This window comes from Diceros bicornis, chromosome 4 (assembly GCF_020826845.1).
Source record: "Diceros bicornis minor isolate mBicDic1 chromosome 4, mDicBic1.mat.cur, whole genome shotgun sequence".
NCBI lineage: Eukaryota > Metazoa > Chordata > Mammalia > Perissodactyla > Rhinocerotidae > Diceros > Diceros bicornis.
In genome coordinates this window covers 96,678,974-96,705,021 of record NC_080743.1, presented here as the reverse complement: position 1 = coordinate 96,705,021, position 26,048 = coordinate 96,678,974, and the positions used below count along the sequence as shown (strand labels likewise).

At 43.6% G+C, this 26,048-nt stretch overlaps 1 long non-coding RNA gene across 1 annotated transcript; it reads right to left on the bottom strand.

The window, feature by feature from the left end:
• Window positions 1-25,305, bottom strand: LOC131403893 (uncharacterized). Its single transcript, XR_009219630.1, has 3 exons — window positions 25,237-25,305; window positions 12,524-12,695; window positions 1-125 (listed from the first exon to the last, which is right to left on the bottom strand). It is a non-coding gene; the product is annotated as an uncharacterized LOC131403893 (long non-coding RNA).
• Window positions 25,306-26,048: the final 743 nt, after the last annotated feature.

Here is a 26,048-nt window from a genome sequence, read left to right as displayed (position 1 = left end):
GACCCAATAAGTAAAGAACTTACAATGGTAGCTGGATGTTGTCAACAGTCAGAAAATGTTGGGTATGATGGTGATGAACTGATTTTCCTCACCTTGTTTTCACTGAGTGTCATATTTTCCCTGTGCTATAGGAAACACAAACAGAAAGAATATGCCATTTATTGAGCAATGTCAAATATTGAGTCAAGTCCTTTTTTCACATGGTATTATTTAATCCTGACAACAAATCTGTAAGTATTCTTAAGGTATTCTTAACCCCATTTTTCAGATAAGAAACTGAGACTCAGAGAGATGAAACTTGTTCAGTGTCACAACACCTAGAAAGTCCTTTCTCTAGAGAAAAAAGAAAAGGGTGTACATATATTTGTTACCCAACCTAACACATGTAAACCAAATAAATTCTATGTAAATATTTATGACACCCGGTGTTGGTGAGGTTGTGCAGAAACAGTCACTCTCTTATAATTGCTAGTAGCTATCAAAAACATGTGATGTCTATGCCCTTAAATCTAACAGCTTTAATAGTAGGAATTTACTCTACTTATCTATTGGAATAAATATGCCAAGATGAAAGTACCACGATCATCAATACATTGTTTGTAATACTAAAATGTAAAACCAAAATAAAAGTCTTTCGATATGGAACTCAACAAACTATGCTAAGCAAATAATGAGATGCCATATAGCCTTTAAAGGAATGGGATAGATAGATAGAAAAGGTATCCAAGATATATATCTTGAGTGGAATTGTAATCATGTATCAACTCTAAGTTCAAAGGACAGAAAAATCTTTATGAATAGAGGCAACCAAGGGCCACTTTTGAGAGAAAATGAGACTTGATTTGGGTCTCAAATAAAAAATGGAATTATTTTGGCCGGGCTGAGGAAAAGAGGAAGCACCAGGGAAGGATGTTGTGTAATGGAAAGACCCCAGGTTTTAGAGTTCAAACCCCTGGCTTTAGAAGCACCTGAGGCAGGGCCTCCCAGAGCTTTTACATGGAAGTACCCAGATTAGCAGACAAATGCATTCATGCATTCCCCATGAGAATACAAAGTGGCTTACTGGGAGGAGAGATTTCTATTGAAGTCTCAAGTTTCCTACCTCTGACTTTGGCTGATGGATGCTATGTCGTTTCATTGAGACTGACAAATTAGGAATGTTGGACGGAATTGAAGAGAGCTGGTACTGCATATCAGGTTCAGTGTACAGACAATTTCTTTTTTCTTTGTTAGAGACATGGTTTTTCAATGTCCTGGGCTCATATAATTAAATGGACATAAATAGTGGAAACTAAACACTAAGAATCAAGAGCTATTTTAGTAGATAGTTGAACTTGTTTGTCAAAACCAATAATTTTTATTTTTTTACTTGTTTACATATGTTTTTTATGAGTTACTAATTTATTGAGAAGTGAACTGTGGTGGGAGGCCTATATGCAGTCTTCAGGAAGGGCCACTGCTCTGATTTATCTGATTTATATTAGGATTCTGTTAAAAACATCGTTTAAAAAATAAATTCATGGCTGAGGGGCCGGCCGCGTGGCTTAGCAGTTAAGTGCACGCACTCCACTACTGGCGGGCGGCCCGGGTTCGGATCCCAGGCACGCACTGACACACCGCTTCTCTGGCCATGCTAAGGCTGCGTCCCACATACAGCAACTAGAAGGATGTGCAACTATGACATACAACTATCTACTGGGGCTTTGGGGGAAAAAAAAAGGAGGAGGACTGGCAATAGATGTTAGCTCGGAGCCGGTCTTCCTCAGCAAAAAGAGGAGGATTAGCACGGATGTTACCTCAGGGCTGATCTTCCTCACAAAAATAAAAATAAAAAAAAAAATAAAATAAATTCATGGCTGAAAAAGAAAAAGATTAAAAACCACAGCTTGAGATGCTAGCTAGTAATCCTTAGGCAAGATTTCTACACCTTGAGCAGGTGACAACAGTAAATGGTAGTGTCTGGGGTCATTTGGGTCATTTAAGACTCCAAAAGGACTTTTCCCCCTAGATGTAACAAGATGGAAAGATTGTAGATGTAATAAGACTGAAAAAGCACATAGAGCGCATTTGCAGCTAACCAATGAACCGTGGTGACTAATGAACACATTTATTAGTAAAGAACTTTCTGAGTAAAGATTCACACTAAAATGCCTCAATGCCCTCATTGAGCCCACATCTAGGAAAGCAGCCTGGGAAAACGGAAAGAGCAGAGACAGCACTGGGAAGAACAGGCTGCTGAATCAGGCAGGCCTGAGTGTGACAAGCTATGGGACCTTTACCGGTTACATAAGCCTTCAGACACTGAGCTTTCTCAACCACAAGACACAGAAAACAATAGCCATTTCATGGGTCTTCTATGAGCATTTGCCATAATATACTTATAGTACCTGACACAGAATAGGTGTCAAAAAATGGTAATTATTATTAGACAAGTCACTAAACTCTGAGCCCAGTTTCCTTATCTGTAAAAGGAAGGCAATGATTCCTATGGGTGAATAGGTTTGAAAAGGATTTCTGAGCTTTAAAATTCTCTAAAGAGTTAAGATTATTAACAATAATTGGAAAGTCAATATATAAAGGCATGAAGCATCAACTAATACCTGGGTACATAAGAGTGATGACTTCTATCTCTGAAAATACAGTAGACTAGATAATATACAAACATTCCCATCAAGAAGCGCATAAAAATGCTGCATCACATATAGCAAGTCTCTCAAAGGCATAGATGATTTTGCATGGAAATAAGAACATTCCTTAGAGAGTGCTGAAGATGAGACTGTTCTGAGGATAACTTTCATTCTCTTCACCCATGGAAAAGCTGCATGAGAGCAGGAGACAATCCCGTGAACTACACAAGGTAGAGGAATGAATTCAAGACTCTGCATAACGCTAGGAATGTTGAAATACTATCCTCAGTGAGGGCGAGCAAGAAAAAAATCTGTCCACCAACAAAGTAGGCAAAATGCACATATCACCCAAGGCTCTTTGGAAAAATCTCCTCTGAGAATTCATAACCCCAACCTGTCCTACTGTGGATTTGGGGTTCATGATTATACTATATAGTCTCAGAAACCATAAGCTAAGAAATTCACATAAAATGGTCCTAGGTTAGCAACAAACTCAAGCTTTTAGCAGATGCCAAAACAAACCAAATCTGGAGAGACAGATACTAAAAACAGGGTACACCAAAGCCCTGCTTTTCAGCACAGGCTCCACAGGAATCCCATAGATAAAGCTGAGCTGAGCATGAGCTCAAAAGTGAAAAATACAAAGCATGAGGAAGTAAGCCACCATGAGCAAAAGTCAGCCAAAACAAAAAGTTCAGTTAGACTCCTAAGGATTGAGATAATGTAATTATTGGTTAAATTATAAAAATAAGTGTTTAAAACAATTAATAAATTAAAGATAAAATTTAAAACATGAGAAAATAACTATCAAAAACATACAATTAAAAAAAAATAACCTCTAGAAGGGAAAAATAGTGTGATTGAATTTAAAGCTCAATTAAAAAGCAGATTAAACACATGTGAGGGAAGAATTAGTGAGCCAAGGTAGATCTGAAGAAAGAATCCAGAATTCAGCACAGAGAAAGAGATTAAAAACATGAAAGAGAAGAAAATGACATAAAACTGGAATGTGAAGGTTCAGCATGTGCCCATGAAAGACAGGACAGAGAGCATGGGGGTGGGCACTATCCAGCAGATAATGCCCAAGGATTTTTCTAGAATTGGTGAAAAGCATGAGTCTTCAGATTCTGGATACACAAAGAATATCAAATAGGAAAGATAAAAATTGCTTTATACATTTTACCCAGTTTTATGTGTATTTTTGGCATGAGAGTCCCATACAGCTAAATCATAACCAGAAGAAAAAGTTAGTGTTATTCTTTAAAAACGGAACCTCAGGCATAGCAGGAGGCAAGAAGGAAAGATCTGGAGGGAGAAAGGCCTTCTCAACATCCACCAAAGCACCCATATAGGCAGCTGCCTGTTCTTTCAACCCTGTGTTCATTTATTCGTTCGTTCATTCATGCATTTAACGTAGAAATCATTGAGGCCTAATGAGTGCCAAGCACTGTTTAAGGAACTGAGAACAGGGCAGTAAAGAGGGCAGACAAAAGCCCTGCTTTCACAAAGCTTTTATTCGATTCTAGTCTTTGAAAACGACAGGAAATAAATGAATCCAGCAGACAAATTCAGACAGCAGTAAGTGCTATAGAGAAAATAAAACAGAACAACAAGCAGAGTGGAGGGTTGAGGAGGTGGTGGGTGCTGCTCTAGTTGGGGTGCTGGGGACACTTCCCCCAGCGAGGTAAAGAGTAGATAAAGTCTGAACACTGAAGAGGAGTCAGTGGTCAGGGTCTCAGGAGGAGGGAACAGCAAGCACACAGGCCTTAAAGGCTGGAATAAGCCTGTTTCTGTGTCAGGAAGAGAAAGGAGGCCAGGATCACTGGAGCGTGGCGGCTCGGGGCAGGTGCAGTGACGTGAGGTTGGGCAGAGGTGGGGACATTCATGGGGCCGTGTGGGCCATGCCAGCGCATCTGTATTTTATTCTTAGTGCTACTGGAAGCCACAGGAGAATTTTTAAGCAGTGAATGGTGGGATCTGATTTAAATTTGCAGAAGATCCTTTGGCTGCTGTATAGAGGCTAGATTCCAGATGGGGCAAAAGACAGACTAGGTACCCAGTTCATACCTTATTGCAGTGACCCAGCAGAGCCGGTGAAACGTGGGTCAGGGCGGCAGCGGCGGAGATGGGGAGAAGTAGACAGATTCGGGAGATGTCTTGGAGGCAGAATCAACCCAACTTGCTGATGGTTGGACAGAGGGAGAGAGGAATGAGAGGAATCCAGGTCAATGCCTGGGTTTGGGGCTTATTCACCTCAGTGCATGGTAGAGACAGTTCCCCGATAGGAGGAAAAATGGGGAAGAATAGGCCAAGGTGGAAAGTGAAGGTGCCTATGAACAGTTTGGAGTGTTTATTAGAAACCTAGTGGATAGGCTAAGAAGGCAGTTAGTAAACTGCTCTGGAGATCAGTGGTGTGGTCAGGGACTTAAAAGCATATAGATGGTATTTGAAGACCCAAACTAGATAAGAGCCCTAGGAGAAAGTGTTGATAGAGAAGAGGCGGGATGGTTGGAGAGAGAGGGGATGGAGGGGAGAAGGAGAGAGAGGGAATGGAGGGGAGGAGAGGGTTGGGTAGAAGATTCAGTCCCAGAGCCACTAATATTTAGAGGTCCAATGGAGGGAGAGGGTGGATCCTGAAAAAGCAATGAAAACGAATGGCCACTGTTTAGGGAGAAAACTCTGTCAATAAATTTACCCAAAGCAAAGAGAGTTCATCAAGGAGGGATGACTGTGTAGGAAGCTGCCAAAAGGTAAAATAAAATAAGGATAGAATAGGGGTCATTGCATTTGGCAGGCGGGAGGGTGCTGGTGACCTTGACAAGAGCAGTTTCAGTACAGTGCGGAGGACAAAAGCCTTACTGGAGTTGACCAAGGAGAGACAAGGAGGTGAGGAAATGGACACAGGAACTAATGCCCATTTTTCTCTGGTGTTTTAGCCAAAAGTGTATGAGTAGTGTATGAGATATGCATTTAAGATAGAAAATAACGTTTGCCTTCTGACGGTCACGTCCCCGCAAGGAGACTCCCCACTCAGAGGAGAGAACAATCGTGGTTGTAGGAGCCAGTCCTTGAGGAGCAAGAGCAGTGGGGAGGGGTTGGCCCTCGATAAGAACGTGATGCTGCGTACATCGTGAGATGGAAAGGCAGAGGATGGGGGTACAGATGAAGATGGGAAGGAGGGAGCTCCTGTCTGATTGCTATGTGTATGGCAGTGGAGTCCTGAGCCTTTGAGGCCAGGGTTGAGAGTTGATTCCCTCTGGATCAGTTTCTCCTTTTCATTTCACTGTCTGCCCCCAAAGGCAGCTATCTACCTAATAGATGGGTGCCCTTCAGTGATTAAATCAGAGAAAAATTTCTAACAACACTGCAAACCAGGCACTGTTCCAGGCACTTGAGAACAAAGTCAGAGACTTGCTGATGGACTGGATACAGGAAGAGAGGAAATGAGAAGAAGCATGGGTAATGCCCACATCAATGCACAGCAATGACAAATAGATCCCTGTCCTCATAAGCTTACCTTCTACTGGGAGGTGAGATGGACAACAAGCAATAAACATAAGAACAAGTCAATTATACTGCACGTCAGAGGTGACAGATGCTATGGAGAAAAAAGCGGAGCTGGGCAAAGAAGACCAGGACTGCAGCAGAGAGGGGAAGGGGCAGCTGCAGTGTTAAAAATGGGGGTCAGCAGGGGCCTCATTGAGAAGGGAAGACTTGAGCAAAGACTAGCAGGAGGTGAGCATGTGTGAGGGGCACTGCAGACAGAGGGAAAGGCTGCGGCAAAGGCCCCACGATGGGTTGTGCCCAGAGCGGTGGAGGAATGCACGGAGGCCAGCATTACTGCAGCAGCATGAGCAGAAGGAAGAGAGATGGGCAAAACCTCAAAGAGGAAACGGGGTCAGCCTATGCCTGGTCCTGATGGACACTTTAAGGACTTTGCCTTTTTTTGTGTGTGTGTGTGTGAGGAAGATCGGCCCTGAGCTAACATCTGCCAATCCCCCTCTTTTTGCTGAGGAAGACTGGCCCTGGGCTAACATCCATGCCCATCTTCCTCCACTTTATATGGGACGCCACCACAGCATGGCTTGACAAGCCGTGCGTCAGTGCGCGCCCGGAACCCGAACCAGCGAACCCTGGGCCACCGCAGTGCAGCGCGCGCACTTAACCACCTGCGCCACCGGGCGGGCCCCTTAAAGACTTTGCCTTTTGCTCTCATTGAAAACTACAGCAGGGTTTGAGCAGAGGAATGATAGGATCTGGACACTAAGTTAGGGCCCAGAGGGAGATGAGGGTTTGCAAGCAGGAGAAAGAATCACGCATCTCATCGTGAGGATTTTGAAGTTCAGGGATCAGTGCGATAGCCAAGTGAAATGTGCAGACGCTTGCTGCTCCTAGCAACTCCACAGAGCTACAGGAGTGACCTTCGCAGAAGGCAAATCTGTTCAAGTAACTTTTCCGCTTAAAGACCTCAGTGTTTCCCATTGCAGGTAAGTCCGTATTCCTTTAACAAGAAACACAGGGTCCTGGCCTCTCTTTGCAGGTCCGTCTCCCTCCGTTCCTTCCCTCACCTATAGCACCCTTCTCCAAATACTGAGCTCCTCCGCATCCTTCACAGACCAGATCTAATAACTTCTGAAACCACCGCATCCCCTCCCTGGGTTTCTTCTAAGGCAGAACTAACTTCTTCCTCTTCTGCAGCCTCAAAGCCCTCTGGACACAGTCGCATTAACCCTGCACGCAGAAATATAATATGGACCAGTAAGTCTGAGAGGCAGGGTCTGCAGTGGAATGACCATGGGCTTTAGAATTAAACTAACCTGGGTTAAAACCCAAACACTTGCTTGCTGTATATAACTTGAAGCATGTTATTTAATTTCTCTAAGTTTAGTTTCTTATAAAGGTAATACTGCCTACTTTATAGGATTAGTGTCAAGATTAAATGAGATAATATAAGTAAATCACCCAGTACAGGACTTGGCACACAATAGGTCTCGAAAAAGTAGTATTCCCCCCAGACCTCAAGCTCCTCCAGGGCAGAAAATACGTTTCATTTATGTTATATATATCCCATTATCAGCTGGTCCCTGGCACGTAAAGGTGTTCTATAGATGTTAACCCGAAGGAACAGACCCTGTCTTCTCAGAAACGTTTCTGTGAGCATCTTGGAAGCACAGCAGTTCAGAAGATGGATGGTGATTCTAATGTGGGCTGTGGTGTAAATCGCGTTGGGGCTCCCATCAAACCAATCGCGTCCCCTCAGCAGCAGCAGGGGGCCCTGTTGTGTCTCTAGGGAACATTCCTCAGTCCTCTCCATGCGTATTTTTCTCATTGTTCTTTGGAGCTTCTGTCATGGCTTGCCCTCTCCTTTCCTTCTCGGCTGTTGCCCCGCTCCTCGGCCTTCTTTGTTCCGTCTTCCTCCACCATTCCCCACGCACCACATGGCTCTTCCTCGCCAGCCTGGGATCTGGCTTCATAGGGTCCACAGGCCTCTCCAGGAAAACCTGGGCCCCCTGGGTCTGCTAACTTCCCCTCCTGCTAGCAGCCCTGCTCTGAGCTGGCTGGGAACTGTGGGAGATCAAGATTTGGCCACCCTGAAACCTATCTCTTTACCTTGGTTGTTTTCTCTAGGGACATTTGACCTCCCCCACTAACTGCCTAAAGAATTTGACGTGGTGGCTCCTTCCTGGAACAGATCTATCATGATGACTGTAAACATAACGTAGGGTAAATGTTACAATAGGAAAGGCACCAACAAGCCCCTCTTATCAGAAGTTCTGTCTCTCTGGCCACATTCTCTGGATGACCCTGCGAGGAGTTGCCAGACAATCATTTACATTTATAAGGGAAATCTCCATTTGTAAAGGTATCTCCCTCTCTGTTTTGAGAAGAGAGGGGGATGAGCTCATTTCTAGAGACTTATCAATGTGGAAGGTGAGGGGCTGCATAATAACCTTACTCTTGTTTACTGTGCTTTAGTGGTAATCTCCTGTAACTGACTCCCCCCACCCCCCAAAATCCTCCTTTGTCATTGGCTGAAAATGGTATTTAAGACGAGAATTTCTGCTATTGTGTGGAGAAATGCAGTGTCCCTGCCTTCTCCCACGTATACATGTTATTAAACTTGGTATTATTTTCTCCTGCTAACCTGTCTTGTTAATTATTTGGCCAGCCATAAGAACCTTAAAGGAAGGGCAGAGGGAGAGTCTCCCTCTTCCCCCAACAGAACCCAGCACTGTTCCTCAGGAGAGGAACGACGCAGAGCCTTCCGGTAAACCCAACTGCAAGGGCTGATTGTCCAGTCACCTACAGCAAGCCATGAGTTTGTCGAGCAGGTGGTGATCTTCCAAAAACACCGTGTGTTTAACCCCAGAATGTTGAGAAGCTTGTAGGGCATATACAGAAAAAAGCATTTTTACCCATTTTTCTCAACCTCCTCCGGTATCAAATGAGGCAGCCCCCAGGAGCAGTGGACTGAGCATAGTCTCGGAGTTGCATAGACGCGCTCCTGTCCCAGCTCTGCTTGTTCCCAGGGCATCCTAAATGTGGATCTTAAGTTCTCTAAACCTTCATCTCTTCATTTGTAAAACTGAGATAACAATACCTGTCATCAGAGTTATTATTTGATAATGTGTATTTCTTTTATCTATAAATGCATGACAAATCAGCTCAAAATCTAGTGGCTTGGAGCAGCAATAGTTGCTTTTGTGGGTCAGGAATTTGAGAGTGGCTGAGCTACTCTGACTCAGCGTGTCTCATGAGATTGCAGTCAGCCCGTGGCTGGAGCTGGGGTCATTTTGAAGGCTTCTTCATTCACATGTCTGGTGCCCGGGCTGGGAAGACAACAGCAGAGGCTGCAGCAGCTGGGGCTCCCAAGGCATCTCCCTCTATCCCTGGGGGGCCTCGCCACATGGGTCTCCGGATTAGCCCCTGCAGGGTCGCTGGGTTTCTTACACGGCAGTTCAGGGCTCCAAAGGCACACGTCCTGAGAGAGAAACAGGTGCAACTATATCACCCCTACTAATCTGGCCCCAAAAATCACGCAGCTTCCTTCCACTGCCTTCTATTCCTTAGAAGCAATTCTCTACTACCAGCCCACAATCAAGGGGAGAGGCATTAGACGACTCCTTCTTTTGAAGGCGTGTCAAAAATTTGGGGACATGCTTCAGAAGCACTGCAGTATGTGAAATGCCTGGTCTTCAATAAGTGTGGGTTGTTTTTTTTTTTAAATTTATCTGATGACCTGAAAAATAAAACAGAAGAGTGTCTCTGCTCCTACCATTCTTATCTTTACTCCCCACAAACACACTCATCCTGTGAGGAGGTGAAGGTACTTATCAATTTAGGCAAGAAATAAAAAGGAAGAATGAAAAGAAGCAAAAATAAAAATAGTTGGCATTTATTGATCACTTGCTACACGCCAAGCCGAGTGGTAAATGCCTGACACGCAATATCTATTTTAATCCTCAGACCAACTCCATAAGGTTCTATCATTAACCTCTTTTATGGAGAACTCTACCGTCTACAAACATTAAGTGAATTGTCCAGAGTTAGACAGCTAGCAAAGGCGTAGCAGAAGCAGAACCCAGCTGCTGACCCCACAGCTCGTGTCCAAACACCGTGCCCGCTGCCTAAGGAATCCCAGCTAGGATAATCAGCCAAGAACCTTTGACTTAATTTCTCCTTCCCTTGGTTACTCTAATTTGAGAGGCAGGGTATCTGAGTGAGCAGATGGAACAGAACCCCAAAATTCAAGAGGTTCTTGAACCCAGAAAGAGAAATGCCAGGTCGTTGCTAATGGAGAGAGGGCAGACAGCCAGGGAGCAGGGGGCTGGGATGCCACGCCCCGCCCAGCCACTTACTTGGCACAGAGAGCCTGTGAACAGTCTCTAATGAGAGTCCCTTCCACCACCACTGTGCCAGCGCAGCTATCTCAAGTTGTACAGTTTAGCACTGCCTCCCACACCTCCTCTCACCAGGAATAACTCAGGGCCTTCTCCACAATCTTCCCTCCAGGATGTAGAAATTGCCCCCTTTGAGTTTATAGGTAGCCTGAAAATTTGCTGGGTAATTGAACAGGAAAATCTTGTCTTCAGATTCAGTCCTCCTGGCTGGGCCGTGGGTGCAGTGCTAAAGGGACGGAGCACAATTCTGCCCTGGGCCCACACAAGCATCACCTGGCCTAGGCTCCGGACCCAGAAGTGCTCACACAAGTAAAGAGGAGTTGTGTCCTCCCACATGGCTCGTGAGAACTCGAGCAGCACGTCCTGCAGTGGGCCGTCCTAGGTCCACACCCCTGCCTTCTCCAGCAGCTCCTTCCTTGATGCCTTCAGAGATCTGCCTCTGGGTTTCCAGGGCCCCATCTTCACTTGTTCCTCTCCATTCCTATCATTCAAACTCTTTCTAGAGTCCAATTGCCAGAGTCCAATTGCCCTCAAAGCGCTTTCCTCTCTCCTGCTATAGTATGGCCATTAGAGTATTCCTAATTCAATCTCTTCAAAGTCAGTCATTCAAAGAATACTTATGAAGCACATACCACGTGCCAGACACGGCCCTGGGGATCCAGCAGGGGCCAGGAGAGGCAAAGTCCCTGGCTTCCCTGAGCTGCTATTCTAGGGGGCTTTTCATGAAAGGAGAGCTTAGACTTCACCACAAAGAAGCCTGTCTGGGTGGGGAGGATACTGGAAGAACTTACCCAAAACAATGTCAGCAAATTGCCCTTTCACATCTGATTGAAACCGAAGCCTGCCAGGGTTGGTGAAACACAGTGGAGGTGAGACACTGTCCCCGGAGTTGAGCAAGGGCCTGGGGCAAGTCCCTTCGGCTCTCAGCTGTGATGACTCGACCCTTTCAGGAGTCACCTATGCAGCCTGGGAATTCACCCACACGGCACTTATCTGAGGCAGGAATGTGGACTGTGCTCTGCTTTGTCACCACCACCTGCCTGGAATTTCCAGGCTGAGGATTTAGAGGAAGGAAAGGTTGCTTCATCCACCCAAGGTACTTCCTCTTGCTTGACCTCTTCTGTGTTTGCAACAACCACGCTGTGGGCCTTTGCAAGTTCTGTCCACACACTCATTCTGGAAGCACACACTGTGCCTGTCAGCAGCATCAAGCACTACCAGGGGTCAGTGCAGCATCACCTTATGGTGAAAATTTGCAGGGTAGAGGGACTCAAGTAATTTAACTGGTAAGTATGTAAAATATTAGTTTTACGTGAAGAAAAAGATACTAAGAAATGGAATGAAATTTCATATGAATTTCAGAGTTAAAGACATAAGAAGTCAAATAAATATCAGCTTTTTGGCTGGCAGTTTAGGGGATTTTCTTCCTTCCCCTCCACCGTTTGAAAGCTCTGGTGTGAGACCTGCCCTCTGAGGGTGCCTTTGCTTTAGTGACACCTGCTCCCAAATGCTCTCCAAGCAGGAGGGAAATGTGGGTGCCAAAGAGGCAGCTTCGTCAGCTGTTAGCAGGCTTTCCTAACAGCAAACCCAACCAGAAGTGGCCCTGAGCAACAGGGACAAATTATTCTCTCACAGTAAGAGCTTCCAAAGCAGAGACGTTCCAAAGTTACTTAAATGAGTGGCTCAAAAATGTCATCAAGGATCCAGGTTCTTTCCATTTTCTCTCTCTACCATCCTCAGCTTGCAGGCATTTGTCCTCATGGTATCCAGATAGCTACTGCAGTTCAAGCATTGTACCCTCACACAGGACATGCAGAGGCAGGAGAGGGAACATTTCTACCTCGCATCCCTTTTAAAGAAGAAAACCTTTCCCAGTAGGTACCCCCAACCTAGCAGATTTACCCTCACATCACACTGTATGGAATTATAGCCCAAAATTACTGGCAAAAGGAATGAAATTGCTGTGATTGGATCACCTAATCCAGTTTCTCTCACCTCCTGGGGCTAGGCAGGGACCTGTCATCCTCTGAAGAGTAAGGTCACCAATACCTGAACCAAATCAGGGTTCTGTCAGCAAGCAGAGTGCAGCCAATGGGAGTCAGCAGCAAGGCAACCAATAGAGTAAGTCAGCACGTCCATCTTCCCTCATCCACCGTCACAGATAGCCCTGTGGGAAAAGTGGGATGATTAATTGGGGAAAAATAAATGTCAAGTGGCTTTCTGTTCCAGAGATGAAAAAGCTTCATTCCAAATTGCTTTTAATCATGTAATTTATGCAGCACTTCATCAGGCAAGTTCATCAGACTGCTTTACAAACTTGAAAAGTTGTATCAACTTGGAAGAAAGGAACAAGCCAAGGTCAGCTGAAGACTGAGCTCTCCTACTGCGCAGGTTATGGCTGTGTCTATGTGTCTATGTGAGTGTCTATGACACACACTCGTACCAGAGTCATTCAGAAGTGCAATGAGAAGCACAGAACATGAAAGCTGGATCTTATTGATCATCCACTCTCCCAGATGTTACACATCTCATTACACAGATAAGCAAACAGAAAGCAGATAAGGAAAGGGTTTGTCCAAGGTCAGAGGCAAGAAGGGAGCCCGGTATGTTGTCCACCTGTTTTCACAAAGCCTCTTAGCTTCAGCTCAGGCCCATTGACCAAAGAGCTTTCTCATAATTCAATAAATACCTGCAAATAACCTGGAGGCCCATGAATACCCCACAGCCCACAAAAATAGAAAGACAAGGGGGCAATGGGGAGAAGGGAATTGGAGGTGACCTTCCTGTAGCATAAACATTCCTCAAAATATACAGAAGTAGGCATATCTAATCTCAGAGTTGGATAAAACTAGAGCCAGTTCATCTTCTATAGCTTGTGTGGAGACCTTGGAGGACACTAGAGGAAGAAAAGCGAAAAGAGCATTTAGTGACGCAGTTAAAAATAGATATGATGCTAGACTCTAACAGATGAATGTGGGTTTGAACTAGAGAAAAGGTCTTTGTTCCTGATTCATATTCTCCATTGACATAGGCAGGGCTGCTGAATATCTCACAGGCTCTAAAAACTTCCTTTTGGCAGTCCTGCCCTTCATCATATCAAGCTTATTAAGATGCACCCTTACCACATGTTAAAAATAATTGATACACAACTCAGTAAGAGTTAATTTGCATTGCAGTTGACTAATTAAAAGAAATATTTTTGAGACATTTACCTAAATATTCATTTCCTTTTTTTGATATTGTAGTTTTCTTTTTATGTTTTGAGTTTATATTTTTTTCATGTCTCACATATCTCAAATATCTTAATGGACCCTTGAAAAGTTGTAAGCCCTAGGCCCTACGCCTGCAGCATCAAGTGGGTAAAATGAGAAACCACGGATCTTGAGACCCTGTAACTCCACACAGAGGAAGTGGTGGTTGAATTGAGGAAGGCAACCACTATACCAGTCACTTACCTCAGCAGTATGTCTGACAGGACTAATTCACATCTGCCTAATGCTTTATACCTTACCCAGATCTTTTCGTGTATTTGATTTCATTTGATTCTCTTCAACAGCCTAGTATATAGACACTAAATTTGCTTTATTGATAAGAAAATTTGGGTTAAAAGAAGTTAAATTTTTTTAACATCACACAACTAGTAAATGAAGGAACCCAGATTTAAAGGTCTTACCACTCCAATAACTACGCACCTTGGACCACAACTTCACCTCCTTGTTGACAACCATCTCCTGAGTTTTCTACGTCATAACTAGGAGAGGGAAGAACTAGTTGACCCCACTTCTCCTGGAAGTGAGGGGCCCTAGCACCTCCTAGTGAAGTGCCATTTTGTCCAATAAAATAGAATCCATCGGAAAGATTCCCACTGTCCTGTTAGAGGCCACTGAGGGTTCAGCCATGCCTTTAGTTAAAGAAAAGTTCAACGATATGTTCCAGGATGCAGCTATCATACACATTCTTTCCTGGTATCAGCTAAGCACAACCCATTTTCTTAAATTTCTCTTTGGTCTGATTTTCACTAGAATGAGCACTAGAATGGTTGGCATTGTAGATAATGTAGGAATCCAGAAGTAAGATTTGAACCCTTTGGATGAGGTTTCACTGGACTGGGAAGCCTGAGGGAGAGACGTCACATTGCTTGGTATAGCCAGCAGGTCTGCTAAGGGATTAAGGAAGATTCCTAATGTAAACCAAAGAAGCACCCTCTTCTGAATGGTGTTTTCAACATACCACAAGGTAAGTAGTTGTAAACACAACTCAGCACTTTGACCCTAGGCCTGAACCTCAGGAAGGATCAAGCAGTTTGACAGTTCTGATCTAAGAGAGCATCTGAGGTATCAACCTGTCTTGTGTAACGGCTATACTAAATCCTAAGAATTTAAGGCCTATGTCTGTGACAGTGCCCTGGCACATAACAACCACCCAACATATGCCTGTGGAATGAAGAACTGAATCACAGGTGAATAAAACAGGGATCTGCTCCCAATCCATCAATCCTGCTTCCAGATTCCAACATTACCTGCTGACACTGGGAAAGAATTTGTGGGACAGCCCTATCCTGGAACAAACCATTGGATCTTTCTTTAACTAAAGGCATGGCTGAACCCTCAGTGGCCTCTAACAGGACAGTTGGGATCTTTCTGATGGATTCTATTTTATTAGACAAACTGGCACTCCACCAGGAGGGGCTAGGGCCACTTGCTTCCAGGAGAAAAGGGGTCAACTAGTTAGAGTGAGACATCATTGGCTGGAGTTCATCAGGTCCAACATGTTCATTTGAATAGAATAAGATCTAATGTCTTTCTCAAGGTGACAGGCCCAGACTCTGAATTTTAACACGCGAGCCTACAACCTCAGAGGCATTTAAGCCTGAGCACCAAAGTTTTCTCTACACAAGCTGTGTGCAACCTTGTTCTTCTTCCTAATCCATGACTGGCATCAAAAAAGGGGCAGTTGGGGACATTGGGGACAGGCCCCTACCCCTATAAGAAAACTGAAAGTTTGGGAAATGACCGTGACAGCCCGGGTTCCCAATGTTTGCACAAGTGTAATGCCAATGATAAAAGCATTGGGTGGGCAAGGACAGGCCAGCCCAGTTGGCTGCTCTATTGCAGGTGTCTGGAATAATCCTGTGGGAGGGAATGACAGCATATGAGGAGAATCTCAGTATTCCTGCTCACCTGTCTGCTTGGCCAAGCCTCACTAATGATTCATAAACCATCCCTCCAAGTTCTCAACTCTTGACCGGTTTGAATTCTGTGTGTGATGTGTCACTTAGAAACCCAAAATTGAGGTTATACACATTTTAGGTGATTGTTACAGGATTGTTCTGATGTACTCTTTCTGCTATCCCACTATAATATCTTTTAAAGTCCTTGAGGACAGAGACCATTTATATGTTTTTGCAGCCACCTCAGCATCTATCACAGTGCTGAGCATGGAGTAAATGCTCAATAAATATGTATTTATTTTGACCCTGTCTCACTCTGGCTGTATCACTAGAGGAAGTTCAGTGGCGGATGAGTCATATCTGAAGATTTCATAATTACTCCAATCAGAACTTCCTTTTAAAACATTCTTCCTTTAAGTTCTCCTTTGAAGGCCATTTCATTATATTAATAGTGCCTGGAATTGTAAATCCTATTCTTGACACAGAATAATTTATAGCCAGGTACGGTTCTTTCACAAACCCAGAGGTTTCAGAGGAAACCAAACACTCCTCCCTCATCACTCTCCACTCAAGTGTTCTTTCCTTCACTCTAGAAGTGATGATACATAGTTTCAGAGAAGAGAAGGAGGAGTTGACGTTACATGTTGCCTTCCTGTGACTCTTTACCATACTTGAAACAAAATCCAAAATCCTTCCCATGACTCCTGCCCACTTCGCTATTCTCATTTCCTAATTCTCTCCTTCCTCTCAATACGCCAGCCACAGGACCTATCTTAATTAATTTCTTGAACACACAAGTCTCTTTTTACCACAGCATCTCAAAGTAAAGTGTATCCCCTGCCTGCAAAGATTTCCCAGGGCTGATTCTCAACCATCAGGTCTTGCTTTAAACATGACCTCCGTCCTTGACCACAAACATATGGTAGGTTTGCCCCCCCACCTTTGTCTCTTTTATATTATCTATATTTTATCCTTTGCAGCTCTTATTTGAATTTATAATGGAATACTTTGTTGCCTTCTAGGTCTCTCTCAGTAAATGGAAAACCCCTGAGAGCACAGACCGTGTTAACCTTGTTCCTGACTGTGTCTCTAGTGCCTACTACAGAGCTCAACACCCAGAAGGGCCTCAGTAAACACTTGTTGAATGAATGAATGAATGAGTGCTTTAAGAGAAATTTATCTCTTGCTCTCTGGCTCTCCTTCCTATTTGCCCATCTCAGGCTGAGGAGCATTTTCTTCTAACCAGAGGATTCCAGGAACATCTAGGGATATTAGATAAGTTAGTTTTAGTGTATGTGTATGTGTGGTGGGGGAGGGGTTAATTGCTTCCTACCAGCAGAATAAGGTATGAAATGGACCAGGAATGAAGGAAAATGCACAGAATGCAGATTGGGAGTCATGGTGAATTCAAGAGCCCTGTTCCTGGGAGAAATATGTCTTTACAATCTAAGAAAAACACTCATTTTAGAGCTGCATAGCTTAGCAGGTGACAGATTGTAACCTCTATCAAATGTAGGTCATATGCTGCTGAAAGGGAAAACTATTTCCTTTTGTCCTCACAGAATACTTCTGTCCTCCAACTGTACAAGCGTTTTCCCCCACACCAAGCAATGCTCCAACACCAGCTGGGTGTCCTAAAATTTAACTCTGTTTTGACACTATCTCCCTAGAGATAGCATCAGATCCCACAGGACTGCTTGCACTTCAGATGGCAGTTGCAAGTCCCAGGCAGTCTCTTGTGCTCTGACTGACCAGCTATAAATTGGAGGTTCCCATGACCCTCTCCTCAGGTTTGATAATTTTCTAGAATGGTTCGCAAAACTCAGGAAAACAGCTTATTATTACTGGCTTATTACAAAAGATATTAGAGGATACAAAGGAACAGCCATATGAAGAGATACATAGGGTGAGATCCAGAAGGGTTCCTAGCACAGGAGCTTCTTTCCTCATGAAGTTTGGGGTGTGTTACCCTCCTGACACATGGATACATTCTTGTTCACCAACCTGGAAGCTCTCTGAATCCTGTACTTAGGAATTTTCTTGGAGGCTTCATTACGTAGGTATGATTGATTAAATCATTGGCCATTGGCGATTGATTCAACCTCCAGCCCCTCTCCTCTCTGCAGAGGTGGCGGGGTTGGTGGGGGGGGAGGGGTCTAAAAGTTCCAACCCTCTAATCATGTGGTTGGTTTTCCTGGCATCCAGCCCCATTGTGAGGTTATCTAAGGGTTTTCCAAAAATCACCTCATTAACAAACTCAGGTGTGGTTGAAAGGGGCTTGTTATGAATAACAAAAGACTATCTTTTCATCTTTATCACTTTCATCACTTAGGAAATTCCAAGGGTTTTTAGGAGCTCTGTGCTGGGAAAAGGGACAAAGACCAAATGTATATTTCTATTATAAATCACAATATCACAGCCATCTTGAGATAAGACTGATAATGTTGTGTCATTTTTAAATATGGCCTTAGATCTGCCTAGCAGAAGGGATGTATTGGGTCCCTCAGGAGAAGAGGATAATGGAGACAGAAACTGCCTTCTCCAGACTTTTCAGTCTACCTGCAGGTCCATGGGAGGCTGAGCCCAAAGTAGGATGCGAAGCAACCCTCCTGTCGTCCATTGGCTGTTGCCAATGGCCTTAATTAGATTTCATAATTGGGGAGATTTACCCCCTGGTCCGATTGTAATTTTCCATGGGATTCCAACTCCAGGTGTCCCAGAACCAAATGTCCTCAATAAACCTCAGCTCAGCTCAGCGCATGTGGACAGAAGAAAGCTGCTGCTCTACCACAGTTTTCTTCCCCTGAGTTCTCTGTTCAAGAGTGTCAGGCATGACCGTCTGCGGGTGACATTACTGGGGCTCTGTGGTTTCCGGCTGTGCTGGGGGAATGTGTAGGCAACTTCACCTACTTGCTGGAATAGTGCCTGGAACTGTAAATCCTATTCTTGACACAGAATAATTTATAGCCAGGTACAGTTCTTTCAAAAGCCCAGAGGTTTCACAGGAACTCTGGGCTCACAGTCCATTTGTTCCCATATCTCCTCTGCTTAAAGATTCTAGTTTTTCCATCTCTAGATCTACTATAGTTAAGATTGATAAATAGAGTCTCCACTAATCTCTTACCTATCACACTAACTCTGTGACCTTGAGAAAAATTACTTAGCCTCTGGATGCCTCAGTCTCCTCATCTGTAAAATGGGGATAATATTAGTATCTACTTCACAGAATTGAGTTAATTAATAAATGAGCTATCATATGGAAAGCACATGAAGTGTATAATAATAATTACTGCTCAATGAATGTTAGCTGATATAATTATTACTGTATCATTATTATTTCACTGTTAGCTCCTGGAAGGGAGGAAAATGAATTCATTCATCCCTGTGTCCCAGGGGCCTCATTCAGTGCCTGACACAGGGAAGTGCTCAACAAATATATGCTGAATTGAATTAAACTCCCCTAGCACTTATTGTCTGCACCATCCATATGCTGCTTGTCACCCAGTTGCTTCCTCTGACTTTCACTGTGCAAATTATATAGCTTCAACTGAGCTGCTGTTCCCTGGAGGTACAGAATATCTCATTCACCTTTGTACGCCCCACACCATCTGGCTCATAGTAGGTGCTTGATAACTCATCACAGACTTAAACTGACCACGTCTTAATCCTGATAACAAGGAGATCATATGGGATATGTGTAAGAGCAGCTGGCACACATGCATTTATATACTCTGCTGATGCCATAATGTAGGAGTGGGAGGAGATGTTCAAACCATCAGAAGACTAAGATTGGGGCTGACAGGCAAGAGGAGCCTGTGGGTGGTTACCTAGACTGTATGTTACTTGTGGGCAAAGACCATGTTTCCTTCTTTTTCAGGCACCTCACAGTGCCTAACATGTACTATGTGCTCAATGAATGTTAGTTAAAGTGATAAATGTATTCATGTTTGAAACTCCAACATACAGAGCTTCCAATGCTCCCTAGTGTGTGATGTATGCTTATCAGCATGCCCTGCACCAGATACAGAGCTCCTGCCCCACGCCACCCCCACTACTGCAGACTCCATCCCTTGCTAGATCCTCAATCTCAACTTGACAAGATGAGGGTCACACTTTGAAATCACGTTTGTGCAAAAATACCCACAAGCAGTTAATACACACTTGGCTGGAATCTCTTCTTGGTGTGCAGAAATGTATCAACAATGAGTTCCACCTCCTGTCAGAGGGGAGAAAACCCTTCTTTGCTACTGCCTGAATGTATTCTCTTTCTGAACCAGCTCAACCTTAGGAAATAGTTTTCCCACAAGTACCAGGTCTTTGTCGAATATTAGCAGAGAAGCTTCCTTAGAAGACAGACCTGCCAGTCAAACACGTCCGCCTTCTTCCCTGTCATATCTAAGAGAGAAAGGAGATTTTTGCCTTGGCTTCCCCAACCAACATCAACTTCCCCTTTCCAAACAAAGGCTGTGTGAGATGCTTTAGACAGCAAAAGATAGAAGATCTAACTACAAGTGGTTTAACAATAAGAATGTTTATTATTTTGAATCAGGTGAAGTCTGGAGGTAGGACCATTTCAGAGTAGGTTAATTCACTGACAGAGATATCATGGATCTAGCTCAGCTATTCTGCACCTTTCTCCCACAGTCCCAAGATCTGCTGTAGGTTGGGCCTCACATGCTGTCAACAATCTTCAGAGACAGAAAAAAGGAATGCTCCTGTCCTGTGTCTCTCCATCAGACATCCCCCATGTCTCCTTGGCCAGAATCAGCACAATCTACCCATGCTTAAACAATCGCTAAGCAAGGCAAAGCCACCACAGTGGCCCAGACCAATAAAGATTCACCCTCTGGGGTTGGGTAGAGTTCAAATTCCTAAAAAGGGCATAACCCCTATAACTCGTAAGAGGAGGGCAACCAAAGTCAGGGTATTGACAGCAAGGAAGAAAGGGGGAAATAGCTCCCTGGTAGGCAACCAAGAGTGTCTGCAACAGAGAAGGTTGCCCCAGTGACCTCTCTAAGGAAGAAATGAGTAAAACTATCCCAATTTTATGCTTAGAAAAATCAAATCATTCTACGACAAAGATCCTGCTTACTCAGAGCTGCACTCTGGTTGAAGAGATAAAGCTCTTCCAAAGGGTTTACTCAGAATGGCTCTACCGTCATTATCTGTAATGGGCTAGTAGCAAGGCCCCACCAAAATCCTCTAGTTTACAAAGTATGAAAGCAGGCAAACTGGTGTAAATAAAACAAGATTTTCTTGGAGTGCTGAGTCACAAGGCTTGATGATGTGCACATCCTGACTCCAGATAAATGTCAAGACTGAAACGGTGATATTTGGTCTCAATTTCAGTCTCCGCTACAAAATTGACCAGTGCCTCCCTCTGGAGAACATAATATTTTTTTCATGGACAAGAAATACAATTCACAGCCTTACTGGAGACTCTGCCAGGGGTTTTATAAAGGTTCCTTTGGAAACACTTGAAATCTTCTAATTCCCTGTGAAAAAAATAGTACTTTTACAAAGGGAAGTAGGTCAGGAAGTTGTTTGATCTTGAAGACACAATTATAAGTTTTCCTCTCTAAGATTTATATTAAGCATAAAATTTGATGGTCAAGTTGCTGCTTCACTGATCACTCATTATTTTTTCACCTAACTTTAGGTTGGCCCGTCTCCAATTCGTGCTCTCTGGGATGTGGCAAGACCTTGGGTGTTGAAAGCTCAGATCTCCATCTTGGCATTCTCAGAAGGGCCAAAAGGCAGAAAAGGACACTGCCTCTGGGAGCCTCCTCTGATTTCTCCACCTCTTCCCTCCCTGGGCGTCCTCCCCATTAAGTCCTGCCTCTTCCTACTGCAGGCCTTCCTGCTGGGCCCTCTACCCATGATAAATGCAAACCAACACTCAGATTCCTCAGCGATGAACAACCAACACTGTCCACATTATGAAATCTCTTCTTTCCCTGACTCTGCTTCTCTCCAGAGAGGGTTGGGGCGTGTTCTGGCTCAGGCCATGGAAGCAAACTTTTTCTGGAAAAGCCTAGAAAAGAAGTGAGTCATGGAGCTGCAGAGTTAAGTTACACAGAAAACTCCCCCAAGAAAACAGCTGGGAGTTTTCAAAGGGTAAGCCAGTGCCTCTGCTGTGCCTTGTCTAAGAGAATGAGGCTCCTACCTGTCAGCAAGAGTTGGCTGAAAGTGGAGGGATGGGATAAGTAAACTTTCAGGAAGACTGAGTCTCAAATGTCTTGCCAGACAGGATTATATGTCCTCACCAGGTGTCCTTCTCCTGGGGCCCAGGGTATCAGCTGTGTGTGGCCCTTTCTCAGAGAGGAGAAGTGGCAATACCTAGCCACAGTTAGGAACTGGGGATTAAGATAAGAGAAGAGAGGAAGTGTCATACAGTGTTTATAAATTAAGCAGACTCCCAAAGTTAAAATTCCTGCTCCACCACTTACTAACTACATGGCTTGAATGCCTTAATATCTCTAAGCCGCATCCACTTATCTCTAAAATGGGAACAATCACAGCTAGCTCGCCAAAGTGCTAGGTGGAATTCAATAAGATATGGTAGTAAAGCTAGCAGAATATGGTGAGGGTGCTCAGGGCAGGCCACCCCAAGATGCACCACTCTGGTATGCGGATTATTTCGAGCTGAAGACAATAAAGACTCAGAAAACTCAGGAAGAACATTTGAGTTTCCCCTCCCAAACTGCCTAAAGAATTTAACATAAAAGATCTGTTTCAGGAAGGAGTTACTACCATGATGGCTGTAATATAATGTAAAATAGATGTTACAACAGGAAAGGCACCAAGCCCCTCTTATCAAAAATTCTGTCTCTTCCCAGCCACATTCTCTAGGTGGCCCTGCTAGAAGTTGCCAGACAAACATTTATATTTATAAGGGAAATCTCCATTTGTAAAGGTATCTCCCTCTCTGTACTGGGAAGAAGGGGGATGACCTCATCTCTAAAAACTTATCAATGTGAAGGCTGAGGCCTTAAATCTGCATAATAACCTTACTCTTGTTTACTGTGCTTTTCTGGTAATCTCCCGTAACTGACTCCCCCCACCCCCAACATCCTCCTTGGTCTTTAGCTGAAGATACTATTTAAGACGAGAATCTTTGCCATTGTGTTGAGAAATTCAGTTTCCCTGGTTTCTCCCATGTATACATATTATTAAACTTGGTATTATTTTCTCCTGCTAACCTGTCTTTTAATTATTTGGCCAGCCATAAGAACCTTAAGGGAAAGGGCAGAGGGGGTTTCTCCCTCTTCCCCTACAATGGGATACAGAAGAGGTGGCTAGCAACAGCAATAGTATGGGTAGTTATTAATAAAATGGGTGACCAAGCAGAAGAATACAGCATGTGAGAACTATGACACAGGGCTTAGCTCTGAGTTTCTATGTGGTAGAGAGGAGGAAGTAGAGATGTGGATGAGGAAGCTGGGGCCCAGGACAGAGGGTCCCTGTGAGGTGGAGGAATGTTGGGTGGAGCCAGCATTAGACAAGACCCAGAGACAGAGGAGGAGGTTCTGGGGAAACAACCCTAGGCACCGGAGTTTCCCTCCTTGTTTAACTGAGCTAAGTTCATTAATAAAAGTGAGCTAATGCTTCTCCCACTAGAAACAGTCAAGTTACTTCATCTCAGAGGCAATCTTCCCCAGGAACTATTGCATTTGGAATCACAACAACAAAACCACCTCAGACACACCCCAGGGCAGCAGCCCAAGGCGCAAGGCTCTGCTGCAGTGGGAGAGCCTGCTATTGTGAAAAATAGACTGAAAAGTAGGAACCCCTCCGAGGTAGGTCTACAACCAGGCCCAGAGTCACAGAGAGAGACCTTCCAGAAAGACCCTTGCTGGGCAGCCCAGCAACAGTGCTGTGGTTGGTGCTTGTCAGACCGTAAATCTGGCCTTGACTAGGAGGTTCTCCCTTATCTTAGGGAGAAGAGCACTAGAAAAGTTAAGAGAAAGGTGAAGGGTATTTTTCTTCCATTAACAATACATTCACACAGGCCCAGTATCTACAAAAGTTAGCAGCCCTCAGTAGAGATTGTAAAAGAAAATTTTAAGGTGAAATCATTTATTAAGGGTAATATTCAAATTTGAACCTCATTATAAGTCTGTATAAAAACATTTTCTACTTGTATTAAGAATTTAATGCTTATAAAAAGAAAGAAAAAGCAGGAGAAGCAGTAACAGCAGCATAAACAAGCTAGAAGAAAATCTAAGTGTGCATTTAACTTATCTTTGGGTAAAGCGGCAATATGAAAATACAGCCACAAACTCCATGATACATCTCCCATGAAGCTCACTTGAATCTGGGCAGGCTTGAGACTGCTTTGACTGGTGGAGCAGTTGAGGCCCAAGGCTACATCATAAAAGGTCTTACAGCTTCTGCTTTGTTTGCTGGAACACTCACTTTTGCAGCTCTGCTCTGCCATGTAAGAATTCTAACTACCTCAAGGCCGCCATGCTGGACAGGCCACATGGAAGCACTCAGTGTATAGTCCCTGCTGAGCCCAGCATTCCAGCCATCCCCACAAGGCTCCAGACATGAGTGACGCCATCTTGGACTCACCTAGCCAGCCAGCTGATTAACACTGAACGACTTCTGCCAACACCAGGTGGAGCAGAAAAATCACCAGCTGAGCCTGCCCAATTCCCTGACCTACAAAAATTATAAAATATAATAAAATGATAGTTGTTTTAAGCCATTAAATTTTGGGGTCATTTGTTATGCAGCAATAGATAAATGGAACAGGTGGAGAAGGACCTTCTAGGCATAAAAGCTTGGTAGGGATCAAAATAAAAGAATAGCAGGTTTGAAATTGTAAACTGCTCTACATCAATTATCATCATATACAAAATTAAAAGGCAACGACAAACTAGAAAATATCCTTGTAACACGTCTAAGAGACAAACCATTCAGAAGAAAATTACAATAGGAAAAAATGGCAAATAACAAAAAGCAGTTATCAGAAAAAATTAAAAAGGCAAAAAAGAGAAGAGATGTTTAACACTATTTGTAATAAAATAAACGAAAATTAGATGACAATAAGATCCTTTTTTTGCCTTTAAACTTGCAAAGATTTTTAAAATGATAACACTGAACGCCTACAAGGCTGCAGTGAGGAAAGAATTTCCCAATACTGGTGGTAGGAACGTAAATTGATAGTCTTTCTGGAGAATAAGTTGATGATACAAATCAAGTCTTAAATACCCTTTGCTCAAGTATCCTCACTTCCAGGAATTAATGAGACAGATGTGTGGTCAAGTATTCTCATCACAGCACTATTTATAATAGTGAGAAATTTTAAACAATAAAACAGTCAACAATAGAATTGTTGCTAAATTTCAATAATTGAATACAATGGAGTTGATCAAAAATCATAGTTTCCAAATTATTCAATGACAAGAGAATACATTTATAATAGAATTAAAATAGGGGGGGAAAGGTAGTTAAAAGTGTATAAAAGAGCCACAATTTTGTTTACATAGATGGATGGATCAACACATAAAAAGACTGGATGGAAACTTACCAAAATATTTACAGTGGTCTTTAGATAAAGGGTTTAGGGAAGTATTCTTTCCTTCTTTCTCCTTGTCTGAGTTTTTCTAATTTTCCAACACAAAACTGTATTAATTTTATAATCAGAAAAACATTCTTCTTTAAGTAGGTAATTGAAGAAAAAATTCCAACGCAGTGCCTCTAGCCAACTTGAATGCAGGGCCTTTCAAGTAAGAGGAGGTCTTCTCAGAAGCCAGGAGCTGTCCCTCCAGAGACCTGGTGTGGTCTGCTTTAGAAATGCCTGACTTCTAGTCCATGCCCTATGGATTCCCAAGCTCCAAAGTTATCTCTCTACCATCCCTCCCTTTTTCCTACCACACCTCTCTCCACCCTAGGCAGCCACAAACACAAGTAAACATTTTCATTCCTTCTGTTAACATGGAAATCAAAAACTTTTTCCTTTGACACTCCTTCCCAAAATGTGTTAATTTTTTTTTTACCTAGTTACCAACAATAAAAAATGAAGAAATATTTTCACTTCCAGGAAGATGGAGTAGACATACTCTTTCCTATTTCTCCCACTATGTACAACTAAAAACCCTGGACTTATGTATAAAACAAACGTAAGACTCTGAAGAGTGAAGAGAAGAAGCCAGATTATATATGGAACTAAGGACCTGAGGAACGAAACAGTAGTGAATTCCATGGGTTTTCTTTTTGACTCATATATCCCAGACTTGGAACTAGAGCACCACGCAATCCAGAAATGCCCCAGCAGGTGCAGACAAAAAAAGCTCCGAGAAAAGCCTGCTCTTCCTAGCCGAAGGATAAAAAAAGGGCTTC